This window comes from Solanum pennellii, chromosome 5 (assembly GCF_001406875.1).
Source record: "Solanum pennellii chromosome 5, SPENNV200".
Lineage (NCBI taxonomy): Eukaryota > Viridiplantae > Streptophyta > Magnoliopsida > Solanales > Solanaceae > Solanum > Solanum pennellii.
Window position 1 is genome coordinate 16,027,886 of NC_028641.1, and position 21,570 is coordinate 16,049,455.

At 34.8% G+C, this 21,570-nt stretch overlaps 1 long non-coding RNA gene across 1 annotated transcript; it reads right to left on the reverse strand.

Annotated features, from left to right (window-relative positions):
- Positions 1-5,224: 5,224 nt before the first annotated feature.
- On the reverse strand, positions 5,225-9,623 carry LOC107020821. Its single transcript, XR_003578527.1, has 2 exons — positions 9,440-9,623; positions 5,225-6,386 (listed from the first exon to the last, which is right to left on the reverse strand). It is a non-coding gene; the product is annotated as an uncharacterized LOC107020821 (long non-coding RNA).
- Between the last annotated feature and the right edge of the window lie 11,947 nt (positions 9,624-21,570).

A 21,570-nucleotide genomic window follows, 5' to 3' on the forward strand; every position in this document is an offset into this window, starting at 1 on the left:
AGTTGGTGATATGATTGATTTTGAGCTTTCGTGAGTCCTCATGCTTCGAGGACGAACTTTACTATTTTCATTTTCTCTCATGTATTTCTATATTGGACATGATGTATGCTCTAGGCCCTATTTTATTCTATTGTATTATATTTCTATGATGAGATAAGAGTTTAGACTTCCACTTTTCATTTTATAAAACGTTTTGGACTTAGGTTGTTGTTTTACTTTTATTTCTCTACTTCTTATGTTATGAGGACTAAGTGGCTTGTATTGACTCCTTAGTGATTATATACACTATATTACATCTTAGGGTACCCTTGGGTAATTACAAACATGGTAATCAAAGCATAAGGCTTTGAATGGTCCTAGGATGTCCCATAAGCCACGTCTAAAAGAGTTTATTCATATGTGTAAAGCGTGCCACATTTATTAATGGGAGGCTACAAATGTTTGGCAAACTCAACTTCTTTGATTACTCTTATGTAGTGTGATAGAGGTTACCTCGATAATGTCTCTCCCAATCCTAATCTTATATTCTTCAGGATATGCCTATCCAACGATCTTATGCTAGAAGGAATGTGGGGGAGAATGCGGATGTAATATTCTAGAAAATCACATGTCTAATGAAGAGCCCGATAGGTATTTAAGAATGCATATTGGGGGTACATAGACGTCCCAATGCCCAATATTGAAGAATATTGGGCATAGTACAGAAAATTGGTTAAGGGAGTTAGCCAATTTCTATAAATGTCCAAGTAGGCATAATATAATCCAATATTGTTGTCCAAGAAATGTACCTACAATGAAGACCCTAAGCTGAAAACAAGTCCTCAACAAAATATATTAAGTACTAGGCGTCCAAGTGTCAAGCCTAGTACCATACCACATGACCATTTAAAATGATCATGTAAATTAAGCAGTGCCCAAGGACATAGTGAGGGTCCTTGGCACAATAAGTAAATATTACGAATAGGATATCAAGAATAGTTAGTTTGGAAAGTTGAAAGCACACTAAGAGGGGACCACCCTAACCGAATTTGGTTAGGGTAGTTAAGGGGCAGGCGTGCACATGAGTTCACCCATGTGAGGCCTAGATGTATAACTAATTCTAGACTCTAACCTACTTTCCTAACTAACTAACTGACCTAGGAAAAACAAAAATATATTACCTAGTACACCCGACAACCTAAGACTTAATTGGGTGACACTAACCTAGTAAGTAGTTAAAGAGACAACCTAGTACCTAACTTAGGATGATCCAAAGGGTTAGTTATGGCTATAAAGACTTAAGAGTACTTTATTAATTACCCAAGGTCACTTAATTAGTTAAATTAGCAATTTAATTAATTAAATTAAAGGGTTCAAACCGAAATTCTTACACTAACCTTGTATAACTCAAGAAACATCCTAGTACTTAACCTAGGATGGTCCAAAAGGGTTAGTTATGGTTCTAATGACTTAGGCGTACTTTATTAATTACCCTAGGTTCCTTAATTAATTAAATTAGACATTTAATTAATTAATTTAAAGGGTCAAAACGAAATTCTTAGGATAAAGTTCACATTTGACTAAGTGTTGTGTTGTCCTAGTTCTAGTCAATCTAGGAGGGGCTTTTTAGTAATTAATTAATTTATTTATTTAATTAACTTATTAAGCCTTAGTTGAATGATTCAATATCATTTCTTAACCATAAAACTCATGATCAAACACTCAGAGAACACAACGCTAAAATGAACGAAAGAAGAAGGCAGAAAGTTCATAGACGTTCGAGACGATTTCCAAGTTTTTCCAAGTTTTCGTTCAAGGTGGTCTTCGTAGATTAAGTTCTGCATAAGGTATGGGTTTATCTCCTGAAATTCTTTCTCCAAGATTACTTTCCATCATCGGGAATCCATGAAATCGAGAAACTAGGGTTGTTTCCCAAGGTTATCGCAAACTTTTCTTTCCCTTTTATCCTTGTTATGATTTCTATGTTGTATAGATTAGTATTTATCATGTTTTTGGTATGTGGTGCTGGATGATCTTAATGTGTAGTGTTGTTGAATCATGAATGTCGAATGAACTTATGAAATTGTAATCGTACGATGTTAAGTGTTCCTTACGTGAATTAAAGGAATAATGTTATGTTACACTATGTCCGAAAATGTTAAAGTGTTGATGTGTTACGTCCTAATGGTTACTCTTATTGTTATTTATGAATATGTTATGTTCATTAAAGTGTTAACATGATGCTGTCCAAAGTGGCTAATAACGTTATACCAAGGTTATAATCTATGGTTGGCTTAAAAGATCTCCATGAAATTATACTTGAAAGAATTGTCTGCCTTATGCCAATAATATGGCTAACAATATATTGTATAAGAGTGATGAATGGAATTGGCTATAATATTATCCTAAGTAATTAAAATATTGGCTAATGGTTATTACATACCAAATTATGCATGTATAAATATGAAAATTGGCTTATGCCAAAAAATATGGTTATGCAATCTTTATCCAATTGTTTATGCCAATACTAATCATATGCCAAATGTATGTAGCCAAAATAATGAAATGAAAACTCCAGCATTCCTAATGTAATTCAATGAATCCATATATAAGGGCATGCCCTTCATTGGGACAAGTCCCAACATGCTCTAAAAAATGAACTATGAACTTATGTAATTCATTGAATGAAATGCTCGTCGTCCATAAACGATGATATGAAGGTACTAAATGAAAGTGAAGGTGACCAGAATGAGGTGTTAAAAGAAGTGAGACAAGCCTCACTTACACCTAAGCTACTATGTTAAAAATAATCACGAATGAAGGTGTTACAACGTGTGAGACAAATTTTATTAACACCAAAGACGTTATGTAAGGACAATTCACATTTCATCAATGTAAAGAAAAGGATGAAAAGTCACCAATGGAGTAAGTAAATCTCAATCTAGAATCAAGCTTCCATAATGTTTGAGTCAACTCTAAAAGATTAGAAGATAATGGAAGTGAGCAAAGCACCGACAGACTAGTTATCATCATGTTCTTGCACGTGTAAGCCTCATAAGACGAGGCTACCACCTAGGTGGATAAATAGTCTTGTTACGTCCCTATTCTTCGAACTATGTCTAGCCAACATAGGAACTACCTTGAGGTTTCCCCCTAAGAGATCTAGGTATGTTTCGATCTCACCTTGGCCAGTGAGATCACCTCTTTTTGGTGTTGGGTAGACACTGAATTTCATGTTTACCTCATATGATCTATATCGATTAATGCTCAAAAATATGTTCTTGGTTAACTAAAGCCATGAGACACTCCTTTTCGGTGTAGAGTAAACACTTGATACGGATTCGCCTTAGCCGAGAATCACCCCTTTTTGGTATGGGGCAGACACTGAATTTCATGAGTAGATTACATGATCTAGATTCATTTTAATTGGTGAATCACCGCTTTTCGGTGTGGGGAATACACTGGATTTCATGTTAGCTCGCATGATCTTACTTCTAAAGATTCTCTAAGAAAAGAAAAAAAATGATGGAACGTATATTCAAAGTGATCTATGAAAGTAAGAGCTTAAGAATGTCGATTGCCAATATAAATACCAATGAAGTTTCAGGAAATAATGGGCACAGCCAAATAAGATTGGCTTATAATGACTTCTTATATGATGGCAATAAAGGGGAGTATAACAATAATAGCAAATCAAAGATTCATAACTTCCCTAACTTGAAAATGATGAAATAAGTGGCAGAGACAATAGAGACTGGCTTATGAAGTGTTAATGAATGTATAATGTATGAATGACTCATTGTAAGGATAGTGAAATCATTCCTTAGTCCTTGTATTACTTACTTTTTTCATTGCGGGTATGGGACTACAACGAATCATTGCACCGTTAAGTAAAACATGAGACGAAAGGAATTATTGAACTATAGAATAAGAAGAAGAAAAAGACCGAAAAATAATCTAAGTGTCAAAAATAGGGCTCTCGGGTTTGGCATGGCTAAATTTTAAAATATTCGCTCGAGTTGTTCTAAAAATATGTTGATTATTCTAATGTATTTTGATAACATAGAAAATGATTTGTGTGCTTTGAATGCATTAAAATACATCATATTCGTAACACAATTCACAACTAACAAATTAGGAATGTCTAGTGACTACACTTTCCGGAAATGGCATGTTGTTTAGGAAGAGCATTCCTTGATCATGCATAGCCTTATGTGTATATGTGCATACACCCATACTTAGTACAAGTGGTGTACTAACCCTATAAAATTTACTATTTTATAGGTGCAGGTCAGAGAGTAGATTGAAGACTCATCGCAACGGTTTGGATCAGCGTTCCCCAGACCATTTTGTAGGTCCTCTTGATTTCGAGGATGCTACAGTTTTACTCTAGCATTAGTATTTGGACATAGCTAGTGGATGTTGTCCCTAGAGTTTTTTCATACCTTTATTCGAAGCTTTGTAATAAGGACGCTTTTGGCAAACTACTATGATATGTTATTCTTTGATTTGAATTGATTCTGCAATTGTAAGATGGTTGTTTCTTTACTTTGATTTTGGTATATGATCTAACTAGTTAATAATTATATGAAGTCTATGTATACTTCAAACATTTAAAAAGTTTTAAATTTTTCGCAAATTTAACTAGATGAATGTGATGAATGCAAGAAGAGGCTTGTCTACGACCTCTGAGAGGTCAACGACGCCGGTTGCGATTCAGATTCCAGAATCCGGATCATGACAGCGGAACAAGAAGTTACTCCCTAATCTCCTTAATTTCCAGATTATCTTTTGGCCAAGCATGTGCTAATGCGGAGTTTAGGGATGCTTTTCAAGTGTTGATTAAAATCGTGACGACCCAATCCAATAGAGAGGTTTGGTTTCCGCAAGCTCATATGTGAATTCGGTGGCTTCAAGAGTAAGGGTGGAAATCCCTAGAATTTGTTGTTATGGGGGGTTCCTAAAACTACTGTTATTTGGTTTGTCACAACTTGATTTCAGGGGTTCTTTAATAATTGCCACAACAAATTTGTGGCGGTTTTTTTTCACTTTGTAGGGGTTATAAGCCTCAACTACTTGTTTACTATTTATTTTTTTCACTGAGACTGTAACATCAAGAACTTTTTAATCCAAATTTAACATTTTATTGTTTTTATGTCATTAGATTACAACTAATACGAATTTTATTACATTCATAACAACAATAACCACTAAAGCTTGTCCCAGCCAGAATAACAACAAAAACTTGAACCACAACAACAAAACTTTTGCATTACGAATGTTGTCAAATCTTAAGTACAATCCTCAAGACAACAGAAAGCACTAAAATGTAAAAATTATCTTCGAAAATACCTTCATGAAAATAAACAGTAGCAACAATAATAAATTTTTTAAAACTTGTGCTCTTCCCAATGAAGTAAATGCAAGAACTCTATTCTTCTCAATATAATGATTGTATCCATTATTTCCACATCAGCTAGTGTCAATCAAACTCTAGCAAATGGTGTGAGAGATACAAGAAACCTTCAGGAAAACACTATGAGTTTTCCAAAAAATACTAACAAAAAAATCATCTCCATAAATGTAGAAATTTCCATAATAATTAAGGTTACTTATAATTGAATTAAAGAAAAATAAACTAGAACAGTATATAGTATTTTTCTATTTTTAAATGAATAGAATAGCAAATACTTGTCGAGGAATTCCACTTTTTTCCTTTTCTTGTTCTTCCATTTTTAGTAAATGAGAAACTGAACTCCTTTGCTCTTTTACTTTCTATAACAGTTAATTCTGAAAAAACTAGAAAGGGTTCAACAGCTCAGAAATAGACATATTACCCTACTATTTTGACATTTGAAGACTTCAGATAAGCATTGCTATATTAGAAAAGAAAAGGCTAAATAGGGAAAGAACGATAAGAATACTTGTGCCATTAATCTGGTAACGCATTAAAGGAAACAACAATCAAGAACTACAATCTACAATGATATCAAAATTCACAATGATACATAGTTCACTTCTGCAATATACCATGATACAAAAATTCATACATAACCATCGTATTTTCAGCCCATAAAGCAAAAAGTATACAACAACATCAAATTCATTATATTTCACATGCACAGTAGTGTCGAATTCAAAAACTTGTTGTCACAACACACATAAAGTAATACAACAAATAAAAAAAGGAAAATCATAACATGAAAGGCAACAACAACAGGTCGTAGCTCTCTACTTATCAATTGTCGCTATATGTTTCTTATCTTGGCCCAGATCTAGTATCTAAACTTCAGAAGAATTGAAAAATGTAAGTTATAAGGGAAAATTACATCAAATTTTCCATAGTACCCTTAGTTGTAGAAATATGTGCAACCCTTGGTGTGGGTGGTTCTCCAATGGGCATGATCCTGTGGAGTTTATTCACATATTCAAACCTTCTAACTAATCACCAATAATCAGTATATAGCTCGTCACAAATACAATTCAGACTTTCCTAGACAATTTATTCGTCAAAACATCATAATAGTGCACATCACCAATAGTCCCTCTAATCCTAGAATTAGATAGAAGACCTTAAATAAATCATTTTACATTTGAAATCTATAGATTCAGTTCTAATACCACACCTAAGGGCGTATATAACATGGATAAAGCTAGAACGAAGACCATAGGAAACCACAACTCAGATCCAAGCAAGTCAAACATAAAATCTATGTCATTTCTCCAAACAGACTAAGGGCTGAACGAAAAGCTACCCAATACATTTAAACGTAAAAAGATTTAGGTACCGGTAGAATAATGGAAGTGCTCAGAAGTTACCTCAACACCAACCCCATGCACTAAGTTACATCTATGGCGGTATCCAGGAAAGTGTCGAACTACAAGATTCTATTGTATGCAACCTTATCTTGCATTTTGAAAAAAGGTTATTTTTACAGGTCATGCATGGCAGAAACTACACCAGGAAAAGGTTGAATAACGAAGGCATAATGTACGCAGCCTTACCTTGCATTTCTGGAAGAGGTTTTTTTCACCGTACTGTGACTAAAATTTCAGGTCTGACATAAAGAAATCAAGAAACAACACTCTCAGGTTTCAATCATTAACTAGGGAGAAGGGGGCCGAAAGGCGAGAACCTAATGCAAAGGGGGTTCAAATCATTTAGCAACTTAGTAAGTTAGTATTAGGACAAGGGGGACGAAAGGCGAGAACCTAATCCAATGGGGATTAATGTGCAAGGAGAGCGTCATGTATATCTCACAACTGAAAACTTAAAACATTGCGTAAGAAAGAAAAATACAAAAAACGAGAAGTACATACCACTCTCCAGAAAAAAAAAGGCTCACTACCAATGGATTTTGAAGATCATGTTTTATCCTCAAATCATACATATCAATATATGCAATTCCAAAGCTCCACAATACTTGAAGACCATTAATGCAATTAAATAGATGCAAGATATCAAATACTATAAGATTTGATAGATAAGGGACAAAGAAAGATTCCAAGATACATCTACTACATGGGAACTGATCACCTATAAATAGGACCATTAATAGGAGGTTTGTGTCTGTTAAAAGGATCCACCATACTGAATAACTTGGTAACAAAAATAGAGAAAGGGATGTCTAGTAGACTGCAAAATTTGGTACGAAACAATCGATACACAAAGGTTCGTTTGGAGATTGATTTGACAGGGAACTTCAAATGTTCAACGATTAAGATTTCAAAATACCATGTTTTAAACTTTCATTAGATATGACTCTAAAATAATGGCGAAATAAATTTCATTTGAGTTCCAAAGTTTCTAAGCTATATTAAAATAGGTGCACATTTAAGTGTATCAATATAAAATAGGTAGCTTCAAGTCTTTTCATCCAAAATGGACCAAGAAATTTAAAAGTATATTCACCCATAGTTCCATTAACTGATCAGACATGAACCCGCACATAAAAGACATGGATCTTTTCATATGAAAGTGCATAATATAAATATACTAAATAAAGATGGAGATGTACCTTCTTGTCAAGTAAATAGAACTTCTTAAGATATATTGATGGTGATATCGTGTTTTGTAAAATCAAGAACTAGGTATGAATCATATGGAAGCATATGTGAAGGTCTCTTATCAAGTAACATTCATAAAATGTAACTCCTATATTTACTGGACTTCTTTCGTAACGAAGAACCATATTTCATCTATAAACTTCAATAATCAGAAGATACCAAAGTTAATTGATCCTATTTTAAATAATATTGTCAAATAGATCATAAATTAGATTGAAGCCATAAGAGATTCACAACAAGCCTGAAATGGATACTAGTTAGAAAATGTTGAAGGGATTTAATAGTTCTGTGTCTAAATTTATTTTCATCTCTCTCCTATGAGAATGAATGGACACTTCACAGAACTTGATAAAAATTACTTTAGAAATAACTTCTCCCCATGGTTAATCATTAGCATATTATCTAATGCACACTAGAACAAACATGGTTTGTGGGGAGATGCTTTTCAGTGAAAACTCTCTTCTTCATAAAAAAAAAAATGTAAGAATGTAGATCATTTAACATACATAGGAGAAGTATTCAACAATTTATTGGTCTTTCAACCTCCGTCATATCTGTAATGACCATTGACTACAGCTAGGTGTATGAAGATATATATTGTATAAAAAAACAATACCAGAACATGGCAAAAATAGGAAAGTTTCTCCTTCACATTATAATCAAGTCATCGAATATGAAAAATGAACTTCAAAAGCTAAAGTTGACAAACCAAATCCTAATCATATAAACACAGAGAAAGAGAGAAATTGTTGTGCTGTGATAGGATAAAATATTTTGAGTCACTCGCAGGTTTCTCAGAACCTAAAAGATTTTTAGTCACATATTACAAATAGAAGAAATTTTTGTGTAGTACACTATAAACGGAATCCTTTCAAGAGGAATGAGACACTAAAAATAGTTCAGACATTTGAAAAACTTTAACCAGACTCTTTCTCCAATTCAACACCAAACCTCAAACAATCAAATATATCAAATATAATTGCAGAATCCTCAAACAGCCAAATATAATAGAATCCAAACACAGAAAAGAAAATTTTACATGAAATTGATGTATCATAAAGTTTTTCCATATACATACACAGAAATATATAATATCACCAATTAATGTTCAAGTGAGAATAGATCTCAAATTGTGAGTAGAGGATATTTTAACATTAGTGTTAACCACAAAGTTCAATTTTAACCAGAAACCTTGTTACCGCAGTTCAAATTTGACAATTTTGAATTTACATCCACGAAAAGTACACCATAATGAACCAAATATGTCCATGCATCTATACAAACAACAAAAGTTAATACAAGCGGTAATTTGTTCAAAACTTACCAATCTGAGATTCAATATGTGAAGATTAAGATGAGGAAATCATAAAAAGTGAGACGAGTGAGAAAATACCTTAAAACATAGATATCACAATTCTAAATTTGTTGATGTAGATGAAGTTTACCTAGTCGAACAGATGGCAAAATGGCAGAACCACGGAGAACAACAGTTGTGTACTGGTGAGAGAATTGAGAGGTGAGAAAAAGTATAGTAAGATAAAGTATATGCTATTTTTTATTTTAGAATTAGAAGTACACGATAAATATATAGAAGCCACATTTTACATTATGGAATTAATAAAGTATTTTGAGATTTGGGGTTTAAACCCCCACTATTTACTTAGATTTTTCTTCTTTTTTTTGCATTGCGGAAGTTTGAACCTCCCTATTTATTTTTATTTTCTGTCAGGTACGAAACCCCTTTATTTAATGTAATTTGTGGGAGTTGCATATAACCTCTTTAAAACCCCACAATTTAAGTATTTTTATAGTGACTTCACAGGGATGAATCCTTCAGAGTTTCATGGTTCCAAAGTTGAGGAAGATCCTCAAGAGTTTATCAATGAAGTTTAGTAGGTTTTTATGATCATGGTGTTATGCCGGTGGAAAACGCGGAGTTGGACTCTTACCAATCGAAAAGTGTTCCTCGAATATTATATAACCAATGGAAAGAAGGGAGGCCGAAAGATGAGGGTCCTCTTGATTCAGAGAAGTTTAAGACCGCGTTTCTTGGTAGAATCTTTCCCCTAGAGATGAGAGAAGTCAAGGTGCTTCAGTTCATCAACCTACAACAAAAAAGTATGAGTGTGATGGAATATGCTCTAAAGTTCACTCAATTATCTAAGTGTTCCCAATCAATGGTTGTCTATTCAAGGGCTAAGATGAGTAAGTTTGTTATGGGTGTGTCTGAAATAGTGGTTAAATAGTGTCGAACCACAATGCTCATTCATGATATTGACGTCTCTTTTCTTATAGTACATGCAAAATGAATTGATAAGGATAAACTCTAGGAAAATTCTAGGGAAGTAAAAAAGGGCTAATACTGGTGATAGTAATTTTTCCAATGCAAGGTCTGATGGACAAAGTCATCCAAGATTCTGACAAAGACTTTCCGGTCAAGGTTCCTCCTATGTTACTCCTAAGTTCAACCACCATAGGGTGTATAACCCTAAACCTGAAGGAGGTAATAGTATTGGATCTTCATCCTAGGTCTAATGGAACTATGTGTGGAAGGAAACATGATTTTATGTGTCTAGCCGACATGGATGATTTCAATGGTTTTGATAATAGTGGTCACAAAATAAGGCATTTCCTATTGCTTACGATTAATGGAAGAGAGGGAAATCAAGATACTCTTATTGGTTCGGGTTTCAATGCTCCCAATCAAAACCGATTTTATACTCTTTAGACTAGAGGTGAACAAGAGAGTTCACTAGATGCGGTTACTGGTATGTTGAATGTTTTCTGACTTGATGTATATGCTTTACTTAATCCTAGTAATACCTTTTCTTTTGTGACGCAATATGTACCTATGAGGTTTTATATGCTCCTTGATGTGTTGTTATAACATTTTTTTGTCTTTACTCTTGTGGGTGATTCTCTGGTTACTAAGAGGGCCTAAAGGAAGTGTCTCATGCCAATAGATTTAATCTTGTTGACTTGGTAGATCTTGATATGTTATATTTTGATGTTATCTTGGGTAGGGAGGGGATGAACTCTTTTTATGCTTCTATCGATTGTATAACTCGTGTAGTCATGTTTCAGTTCCAATTGAGTCTATCCTAGAGTGAAAGGGGGGAAATTCTATGACTAAGGGTCAATTTGTTTCTTATCTTAAAGCTATAAGATTATTTCTAAGGGTTGGTTTTACCATCTAGTGCGGGATAGGAATTTATATTCTGAAACCCCTCCTCTTTAGTTGGTCCCCGTTGTCAATGAGTTTCCGAAAGTGTTCCCCGATGAATTACCCTATATTCCTCCCAAGAGGGAAATAGACTTCGAATCGACCTTCTCCCAAATATGCAACTTATCTCTATACCTTCTTATCGTATGGATCCGGATGAACTTAAGTAGTTGAAAGAACAATTAAGGATTTGGTGGGTAAGGTTTCATCGAATAATCTCTCTATGGGTGATACAGTTTTGTTTGTTAGAAAGAAAAATGGGTCTCTTCGTATATGTATTGATTATATATAGTTGAACAAGGTGACCATTAAGAATAAGTATCCTCTTCAAGGAGCTAGTTATTTCTCTAAGATTGATCTCTGATCAGGTTATCACCAATAGAGGGTAAAGTATGAGGACATTCTTAAGACGACTTTTGGAACTCTGTATGCTCACTATGAGTTTCTAGTAATGTCGTTTAGATTGACTAATTCTCCAGCGGAATTTATGGACTTTATGAATATAGTGTTTAGACAATACCTTGATATATTTGTGATTGTGTTCATAGATGATATTTTGATCTATTTAACAAGGGATAATGAGCATATTGATCATTTGAGGTGCCTATTGCAAGTCCATAAGGACCAATAATTTTTCTAAAGTTTAGCGAGTGCGAATTTTTGTTAAGGTCTATAGCTTTCTTTGGTCATATTGTTTCGAGTAAGGGTATGGAGGTAGATCCTAAGAATACGGATGTGGTCAAGAGTTGTCCTAGACCTCTAACTCCTAAGGACATTAAAGGCTTTTCGGTTTGGACGGTTGCTATAGAAGGTCTGTTGAAGGTTTCTCTCCTTTGACAGGTTTGACTAAAAAAATAAGGCTAATTTCTTATTGTCTGAAGCATGTGAGAAAAATTTTCAAAAAGATAAAGGATAGACTTGCTTTTGATCTGGTCTTGACCTTATCGAAAGGAGAGGATAGTTTTGTGGTTTATTGAGATACCTTGGGAGTTATCCTAGAGTGTGTGCTTATGAAAAATGGAAAATTTAATGTCTATGCCCTAAGGCAACTTAAAATCCATGAGTAGTATTCACGACCTTGAGTTAGCGGTGGTCGTTTTTGCCCTAACTATTTGGGAAACACTATATATACGGAGTTCATGTTGATGTGTATACCAATAACAAGAGATTTCAATATGTGTTTATTCAAAAAGATTTGAATTTGCACAAAATAAGGAGGCTTGAGTTATTGAAAGATTATCATATGAGTGTTATTTATCACTCTCGTAAAGCTAAGGTGGCAGTAGATGGTCTTAGTCAGTTATCTATGGGTAGCATTGCTCATATTGAAGAAGAAAACAAAAAGTTGGTTTGAAGTGGGTGAAGTTTCCCTAATATGTCTCGAATCGGTACTATAGGCCGATAATGTTCGGCTTATGAGGGAAAAGTTGAAAATAACTCAAAGTTGGCAAAAGTCTTATGTTGGTATGAGAACAAGGGATCTAGAATTTAAAGTTAACAATTTGGTTTGCTGTAAAATATCACCCATGAAGGGTGTAATAAAATTTGTTAAGAAGGGAAACTTAGTCCCACTATGTAGGCCCATATCATATATTGAGGCGTGTGAGTAAGGTTGCTTATGAGTTAATTTTCCAAATAAGTTGGAAATAGTGCATCCCCTTTTCCATGAATCTATGCTTAAAAAGTGTGTTGGAGATCATAGTTTCCCTAGAAGGGTTGGGAGTTTATGAGAGTCTATTTTATGAGGAAGTTTCGGTTGAGATTTTGGACCACCAAGTTAAGAATTGAGAAACAAAGAAATAGCTTCCGTGAAAGTATTGTGGAGGAATCAACTAGTTGAGGGTGCTACATGGAGGCCGAGGTCCCATGATTTTTAGATATCCTCATCTTTTCCAACTATTCCTATTCTATATTGAGTTAATGAGATCCTCTTGGGTAAGTCCTTGTTTTGGGAGTTATGCATTTCGATGATTTCCTTATGTTATGCATGTTCATGAAAATTTGAATTTTGAAAGAAAATAAGTTTACATGATTAATTTTTCCTCATGTTCTTATGCATTGAGTATGAGTTTCCTATTGACTTCATGAGATGAATTAATGAACATGCTTTATATATACATTTTGAGATTGAATTTCATAGGACCTACATAAGATTGTGTTGCGCATGCTTTTAGCTTGGGCAAGGTAGTTCCTCATTGAACATGAATAATTTTGAGAATTCATGTATATTGGGGTGATAATGTGGTTCCTACTTCATTATAATGCATTTGAGTATATTAGCTTAGAGTTCATGTTTCTTCCTTGCTTTTGTGCATTGAAAGCATAATGGGCTGATAGAGTTAGTTCTACCGCTCTTAAGATTATTTGAAAAGGTTCTAGCTTGGAGTCGATAACTCCTCCTTGGTTGTATGCTTTGCATTCTAGGTTGGATTTTTAGTTACTCTCCTACTCATTTAGAGACAATTTAAATCACAGTCAAGGACGAATGGTCCCAAGGGTAACATATTGTAATACCTCATATTCAAAAAGGAACGAATAGAAGCTTTCCAGATGTTGCAAGTGCCAAAACATGTCAGCCGCCCACGGCCCGTTGAATGGACCACTGACTGTAGGTGTGGTCTATAGATGGTATGCCTGCAGCTGGTCTGGGGGTCCATAGCCATGGCCTGATAAACGATCGTTGGTCAGACCATGGTTTGTAGTTGGGGGTTTGTGGTTGGAAGCCCCAAAGTCAGGGTTTTTACCACCATCGAGGGTCATGAAAAACGTTCCTTCACCTTAGCCACGGTCCATTAATGGAGTCTCATGGGTCACTGCTAGAAGTTGAGCTTAAGGGTAGTTGGGTATTTTCCTAATTAATTAATTAATTACTATACTATATCGGTTTACTTGTGTTTAGGTCCCCTATATAAGCTTTTTCAACCCCCAAATTAACCCATTTATTTCATTCTTCCAAACTCCCAAAAGAAAACAAAATTCCTCAATAAAAAGAAGAATGAAGGGGATTCATATAGGGTTTCAAGCAAAGGTTCAAATTCCTCCATTGGACAGTAGAAATCGGAGTCAACATATGATAGTTTTCGTAGATGGATTTGTCCATCCATGGAGTTCTCAAATTACTATATTTCAAATGGTAGAATTCCTCAATTGAGTTAGGGTTTTCTTCAATTAGCATGGATTCCTTTCATTATTGTAAAATGATTGAATTATGATCTCATTTGCATGAATTGATGATACATGATGATTTACCCATGAAATCGCGTAATTTACCTGTTTTCAAGTTATAAACCATATGATGTCTGATTTTGATCTTCAAGAAAGAGTTTCATGAATTTTGATGTGAGGGCATTAAAATATTTTTTATGATCTTTAATTTGCATTCAAAGCATGCATTGTGAGCTTGATTTCTATTTGATGATGACTAGTCACAGTTGGAAACTTTTAGTGCACAATTGAACATTTCATGTGTAGATTGCACCTGAAGTGCATTCATGTTGAGTACTGAGTAGTACTAGTTTTAGTTATCTCTGTTGAACTGATTGATTTTGTGTTTTACTTGACGAAAAACAAAAGTTTAAGTTAGGGGTGTTGATGAGTCAGGGATTTCAGCTTATTTAGGGCCTAATATTCAAAGTTTTACTGATTTTAATGACTACTGTATACTCTAAACTAATGTTAAAATTCTAATTTCCATCAAAGACGGTAAAAGATCAAGACAAGGACATTACCAGGCAAAAAGGAGCAAGAAACTGAAGAAGTTGAAGAAAACTAAGTATGGTACTTGCCAAAGCCACTCAGTGAGTCGCCGAGTGGACCTTCCGCTCACCAAAAGTTTGAGTAGGAAAGCCCATAGGTAAGACCAATTAGGCAAGCAAATTAGTCTCTCGATGAAGTGTTGAATGGAGTGGCTATGTCGACCTTGATTGCCTAAAGTCACAAAAGAGAGGTGATGAAAGGCTATGCCAAGAAAGCGATGGAAAGGACCATTGTCCGCATTGGTGAAAAAATGAAGAAGCCCAACTTATTTGATGTATGACTTCAACGCTAAAATTCTAGGAACGCATAAATACAATTATCAGGAGAAGAAAAACAGTTCCCACATTGTCCAGTTCTGGGTTTTTTATCCTCAACATTCTAAATATTTGTTTTACACTTTTTGATTAAAGATTTAGTGTTGGTTTTTTTTTTAGATTTAATTGGAGAATTTGAAGACTTGTGAATTGTATCATAATATGATGAAAACATAGTTGGTAATGTTTTCTTGCTCTTTATGATGTTTTGCTAAAAACCCATGGAGCGACCCCTCATAATAAAATAGGTATACCTAGAGCTTCGTTTGTGTTTCATGAGTTAAATATGTGTTAGAATAGTGAATTTTAGTGTTTGAGGTTATTTTGGTAAGATTGGAAGTTAAACATCAAGGCATGACCATAACGTTCGACAACTAGATGTCAATGTTCTTGCATGTGTTCTAGTGTATCTTTGCATGTTTGGTGAGTTTTTTGGTGTCTAAAATGGTTGGTGAGTACCCTAAGACTTAGATGACCATATATAGGATCCATGAGGGTCCTTAGAGGAGGACCCCAACTCTAAGGCAGAAACTGCCAAACACTGCCCAATCGACGACCATCATCAACGGCCAGTTGATTGAATTACGCCCCGTCATTTGGGGGCGTGTATTCACCCTTAGTTTTGGTATATTATCCCCCAAGAAATTAGCCTCTGATCCAACTGACGCCTAGAAGGACAGGTCATCGATCAAACGACGTTCATTAGATTGGATCTGTCATATGGCACCTGCAAAAGTTGCATGTGTTTCGGCCAAGCTTGAGGTGTTTTGGTAAATTCACCCCAAGTATTTTATGAAGCGTGGACGATTTTATTATGTTATTTTAAGTTATTTTTTACTCCCAGAAGCTAATTTAGTCTTTATTTTCAAAAATCCAAACCCCTCCCTCAAGAAGAACTCTCTCAAAACCCCATTGCAGCTTGAACTCAAGGAATGGCTACGATTGAAGATTTTGGACGTTTTCTTCACAAAAATTTCGTGGTTTTTTTCATATTGAGGTATGGTAGTTCATCCTTGAACCTTCTTTCATTCAAGGATCCATTTCAAAGGCTTTTTGAAAAAGGGTTTCAAACTTCAACTTCTTCTATTTTGAATTCTAAGCATGAGTCTTTGCATGAAAATATTTTAATGAATGAAATATGATAATTTCAATGTTAGTTGATGATTTTAAGGTAAAAACCCCAATTAACCCATGCTCATGCATATTATCAACTTTTGACTTATGGAGTGGGTTTAGTGTATATGTTTAGAAAATGTTAGAGTTGTGTTTCTTATGTTATATTGTGGATTACCAAATGCCTTATTATGCTTTATTATGATGTTTTGGTGAAATATTGAGAAAATGTGGTAAAGTCTTAGATGGAGGGTAAGTTTATCTATCTTGTTTAGTTGTTTATTGAATTGATCTTGAGTGGTATGGTCCACTTTTGGTGGCGGTGTTTACTTGAAGTATTTGTATAATTGTGTGTATTGTGATTATGGCATTTAAGGCATAGCATATGAAGTAGAGTGATGATTTTGATGGATATGAATGTGGTATTTTATGAAGTTGTTAATGTGTGTCTTGAAGATATCATGTCTAAATGAAGTATATGTATAACTGAAGCATGATAGTGTGTGAAGCAAGAATGTGACCCTAAAAATGAACTAGGTGAAACTAGATCCTAATGTGTGTTTCATGAAATAGTATGTTCTTAAAATTGTTAACTATAGTATTAAGAGGTAGTGTGTTGAGTTTGGAAGAGCTTTGAGGTCAAACGTCCAAGATGTTTGAAAGTTTTGCCTTGGGACGTGCTTGTGTGTTCTACTGTTGCTTTGCATGTTTTACGTGTTAGTTTGAGTCCAAATTGATATGAAAGGTTTCTAAAACCTAGACGTACTTATTTTGATTTGAATCTTCCGGGAACGACTCCCCAAGGACCACCCTAAGGGTCCTTGAGGAGGACCCAAACATGAGCTTGAAACTGCCCAAGGCAGTCCCAACCAATGAGTGTCAAAAGATGCACTGTCATCCGAAGCACGCTCCGTCGATGGGCAGACGTTGATCCACACTTATGTGTGGGAGATAATACCCCAAATTGTGACTCTCTCACAAACAAGAACCTGCAGGACGGTGACATCGTTTCATCTACTGTCTGTCGACCTGTAAGCGTTGTTAGGGTTTGCAACTTCCTGCATATTCTCGGTCAAGCTAAGGGCTATTTAGGAAATTCACGTAGCTTCTAAAAATATATAGGTCGGTAAATTAAAGTCTTTTGGGGTATTTTAAGTGAATTTATAAGTCTACAACCTATAGTTGAATTCAATATTCAAAATCAAAACCCCAAGACCCCAAATTGAATCCTCTAGAACTCCATTGAAGCTTGAAGCAAGGTTGAGGCTAGAAGCTTTATTTCTAAATCAAATCTTCATAAATTTTTTGTATTATCATCAATCAAGGTATAGTTTCATCCTTGAACTCTCTTTGTTCAAGGAATTAAACTTCAAAGGTTTTTCTTGGACTTCTCAAAACATGAATTCTTCTATTTTCACTTCTAGCCATGGGTTCTTGCCTAAAACAATTTGAATCAACGATTTATGTTATAATTGATGTTAATTGAATGATTTTAGATCAAAATTCCTATGAAACCATGCAAATCATGAAATCCTAATTTTGGTTATATTATGGGTGATTTGATCATGGCCTTATTGTATTGAATTTTTGTGTAAATTAGTTTGGGCTATTGAATTATGTAAATATCATGTTAGAATTGTATACAGGATGCCTTAGTTTGATGATTTTCATATTATATTATGTTGCATCATTGTATGGTTTGATTATTGTTTTGGATTGGTGTGTATGGCTATTGGTAAGAGACTTCGTGAATTGAATTTGTTGGAATGGCTAAGGATTGGGGGTGTTAATGATGGAATGGTGGTAATATGACCTAACCTTTTCTATATTGTGTAATATAGGCATTGAATTGTGATGATTGGCACGGTCCACTTGTGGTGTCGGTGCTTATGTGATATAATTGTGAAGAATGTGGCCTTGTTGGCATTACTTTATGAATTGTGATGTTATCATGTTATTACTTGTATAGGTGATCAATGTGAAGGCTTATGTGGTATATGTGTATGAATGATGTGAAATCATGTTGTCTCCTAATTGATTATAGGAGATCATTGTAGGCTATGGTGATTCCTTTATATGTGTATACTTGATGTTGCAGTATGATTCTTTCTAATTTACTATATGAGTCTCATGATAGATTTTGTTGATCGTTCTATAGGAGTAGGGTGGCTTATATTTGACTTTGTTTTCCCTATATTCTACTACAATGTTGTTGTACCTGTGAAAAGATGATGATGTGTGTCTTGTTTTGGTAAACCTATGTCCCTATACATGATACCTAAAGAATGTGAACATGAACTTTTGACTTAGTAGGATTAATAACCTTTGTCATGTATGTGAATGTATGATTGAAATATGACCTTGAATATGGTTAAGAGGGTCATTAACTTGGAACCTTCAAACTAGAAAGAAGGTTATGATATCCTTTAATTTGAAAGTCATAATGTCATCCTTCTTGTGTGAATGATGGACTTAGGGGTAGGTTGGCTGGAATGGCATGAAACCATCTATAAGAAAGTCATTGAGATATCCTTGTAACCATAGTGTGGCATCCCTAGTGGACCCATCCTTGGTAGGAGTACTATGATTAGGTAATGACTAAAATATGGTACATTCTCATATGCTTCTTATGTGATTGAACTTACTCTATGAGAACATGGCTAGCACCGACAGAATATGCTTGGGGATTGGCTTTACTTAATTTGATACTAGATTACAAAGAAACCCTTGATATTCCTTAATTGTGTGTGTGAATGGGATGTGTCCTAGTTCTACCCTTCGCAAGTAGAAAACCCTCCCTCGGAGAAGTGTAGACTTCAAATTCTATGCCTAGCTAGTATGTTCTATGTCGGTTAATGCCTATTCTCATAATGTGGGATGAATTATAGTATTTGAGAAGTTCTACAAAGTGTAGGTAGTTGAACGTGATGTTATCGGTACATTGCACGAGTACGCTTTGAATGTGCTAGTATGTTGTTTACCTAGGTCTTCTAAGAATATTATGTATTTTATCCTGAATGTAAATTTCTCTTAAGTCTCCTAGTGACTAACTATTGACTTCAATAAATGCATGTAAACGAAAAGGTACTTATCTAGAGTAGCTTTAAGGATTTCTTAGGTAGGATTAAAGAGGGTGTATGGGTGGTCTCTTCATGTCTTACTTAAGTTAGTCTTAGAGTAATTCTAGGTAAGAAGTCTAATGATGAAATGGGAGTAATCTTACTTTACGAAGCATTGAGGATCACTTAGGTGTGTGTGAAGGGGTTGTATGGGTGGCCGCTTCATATCTTTTTTTAGTGAGTCTCAGGACCTTTGTTTGGACGTATATGTGCTTATATGGTTTCTAAGTGTTGAAAGCGGTATGATGTAGATCACTTGGAATATTTCTAGTATGTATGCATGTTTACTTGTAAGTGATTCTTATACTTGGTATGAGGTTTTTTCCGAAAGAGCATGAAAGCATATTATAACACAAATTCCCTTTTAGCATGGTTTTAATTGCATGTCAATATACCTAGTGCATTCTAATGTACTAATTCTGTACATTTTCTTATATCTAAAGGTGTAGGTGGCAAGTTAGGAGTCATTGGAAGTGAAGCTTGAATATTACCATTCTTTCAAGCAAGTTGTGGTATGTCCTTAATTGATTTGAGAACATAGTCATGTTAAGCTTTTCTTGTTATAAGACATTATATTATACTTTGATATTTTCTATAATGGTAAAGTATGGGATTTGACCCCAGATATTCGCGTGTCTAAGATGGCGACAAGAGACTTAGCCTTTTCCTACATTTCTAAGAAAGAGTTTTTGAACTATTGTTCATTTGTTGTGAAAATTTCTAATTTTGCACTACTTTTCATATACATATATGCGATAAATGATTCCTAAGGGCTTGTGCAAGACCTCCGAGAGGTCGAGTACCCCGTGTGGCGACTTGAAGGATGCCCTGTCATTTAGGGTTTACTTTGGGTCATGACAGTGTGATTAATGATTAATGTAGTATGAGCATGTTCAGAAGTAAATTGTTTTGAATATGGTGATCATGTGAAGAGTGTTCTCACATGTACTCACACACACTATATGAATGAAAGAATGATGTTAATGAATGAAAATGGGGGATTGTAGGGTACACACTCTTTGTGAGTAGAGATAAAGTGTCTAGACCATTCCCTACTATTCCTAAAGAACTCTAGTAATAAAAAAGGGGATTTTAGGGTGTACACTTTTCATGAGTTGACATGAAGTGTTTAATAGCAACTTCACTATTCCCAAGAGATTTCCAAGATAGGTTGGAGATTGGATACTCTTCATGAGTTGAGATGTAGTATTCGAAAGTAACCTCTAGAGATAAGTACTCTTCATTAGTTGAGATGTGTTTCTAAATACGTATCTCTTAAAACATAGTCAATGAATTTTTAAGACTCCTTGGGGTAGTTATGCTTAGCATCGAGAGGATTTGAAAGGGGTGGGTACACGTCGTGAGTAAAGATGTTGTATCTAATGTACCTCTTTAGATGAGTGCTCTGTTATTTGAGAATGGGTTACTTAGAAGCAACCTCATTATCCCTTAACTATGCGCCTGCATAGGTGTAGCTATTGGAGAATCCATGTAAACGCTAAGAGTATAACCCTACCTTAGGGAAGTGGGGATCCCTCATCCGGCAGGGGTTAATACCGGGATTCCATGTCTAGCTCTCATGGTCTATGTTGGTTAAAGTTATCCCCCATAAATGAATGTTACGAACTAAGTCTTCTTAAGGGTGTACTACTTAGGGTAGGTGGTGTAATGGGACTCTATCTAACATTGCACAAGTAGACATTTGGAGGGAGTCTTGGAGTGTCGTTATATGAAAATATATGAATGGTTTTTTATATGACGTTAATGAAGTAATGTGACTTTATGTTTAATGTTAAAGAAGCATGTTGATATTTTGTCTTGTATGATGAAAGTTATGTGAATGATGAATGTGATGTGCCTAAAAATCTAAGGTGATTCCTAAAGATCACTAAGTGGAAGTAGTAGTATGGGATGCTACATTCACATTACACTAAGTGTAACTTGGGGGTTGTCTCAGAGGATGGTCTTTATGTGAAGTTCCTACATGCATGTATGTTCC